The following is a 1,226-nucleotide window of genomic DNA, read 5'->3' on the forward strand; positions in this document are numbered from 1 at the left end:
TTTTTTTTCTAAAAAAATTGTGATTTGGGTGTAAATTTACAAAGCACACTCATTTTACTCTCAACAGTTCATGCACCTTTGATTTCATGGACCCATTACCATCCTCAACCATAAAAATCTCTCCTCCCCACTCCTCCCTGTGACTACCCCTTCCCCGTGCCCTTCTTATCTATGCACTCCTGTCTGTCCAGCTTTCCCTCTATGTGAATGCTACTTCTGTGATGGCTCATGGCTGATTGATCTAAGGGGTGCACCTCCCCAGGGCAGATGGGTGTATCTCCCTGGCGTAGGTATTCTGCATGTAAGTCTTTCTACTGTTGGACTGAGACACAATCCACAGAAGTGAGGCCATTTCCAGGCCCAAAGGAGTGGAGAGATTGATTTGGTATGGTAAGAAGTTATTACAAAAAAAAAAAAAAACCTCACTGCCATCAAGTCATTTCCGACTCATAGCGACCCCTCCTTGGGTTTCCAAGGTGATATCTCTATGGCGGAAGTTGATTGCCCAAGCATTTACAGGAAACAAATTTATCAGAATTTATTTTGAAGATATTTCCTAAGCACCTATTCAGTGCAAGGTGCTGGGTGCTCTGGGAGTAGCTCTTAGCTAAAGCCCAGCTCAGAGGTTAATTTGAGCCATCAAAGGTCCCAGGGAATGTGTGGGACACTAACGGGAGGGTCCCAACCTGTGGCTTGGGACCTGCTTCTTTTGTTAGCTTTCTAAGCTTCTGCTGACCTCACAAGCCCTTTCCATGGTTTTTGAGGGGCTTTGCAGAGCAGTGGAGAGCAGTGGTGGTTCAGTGGTAGAATTCTCACTTTTCAGGCAGGAGACCTGGGTTCAACTCCCAGCCAAGGCACCTCATGGGATGTTACCACCCATCTGTCAGTGGAGACTTGCATGTTGCTATGATCTGCACAGGTTTCAGCAGAGCTTCTAGACTAAGACACACTACGAAGAAAGGCCTGCTTCTGAAAAATCAGCCATATAGTCACAACCCTGGCAGAATTAAAAAGCTATTTCCTCTCACTAAAAACAAACAAACCAAAAACCCCAAAAAACAAAGTTTATGGTCCCCAGTTCCCCAGTTCTGGGTTAAAAGAGTGTCCTCTCCCTCAAAATTATGGGCATTTCTGTTATCTTTTCCCATGACCACTACAATGAAACCAAGGATTTTCTTTTTCTATCACTAATCACATCAAGGGAGCTCTGGTAGCATAGTGCCTAA

General features: G+C 44.8%; 1 protein-coding gene across 1 annotated transcript in view; it reads right to left on the bottom strand.

Annotated features, from left to right (window-relative positions):
• The window catches only part of RGN (regucalcin), a 10,315-nt gene that overhangs the window by 7,950 nt on the left and 1,139 nt on the right, over nucleotides 1-1,226 (bottom strand). The gene's annotated exons all lie outside the window — the stretch shown is intronic.

This window comes from Orycteropus afer, unplaced genomic scaffold (genome assembly GCF_000298275.1).
Source record: "Orycteropus afer afer isolate SDZICR_OR568_19922 unplaced genomic scaffold, OryAfe1.0 scaffold01051, whole genome shotgun sequence".
Lineage (NCBI taxonomy): Eukaryota > Metazoa > Chordata > Mammalia > Tubulidentata > Orycteropodidae > Orycteropus > Orycteropus afer.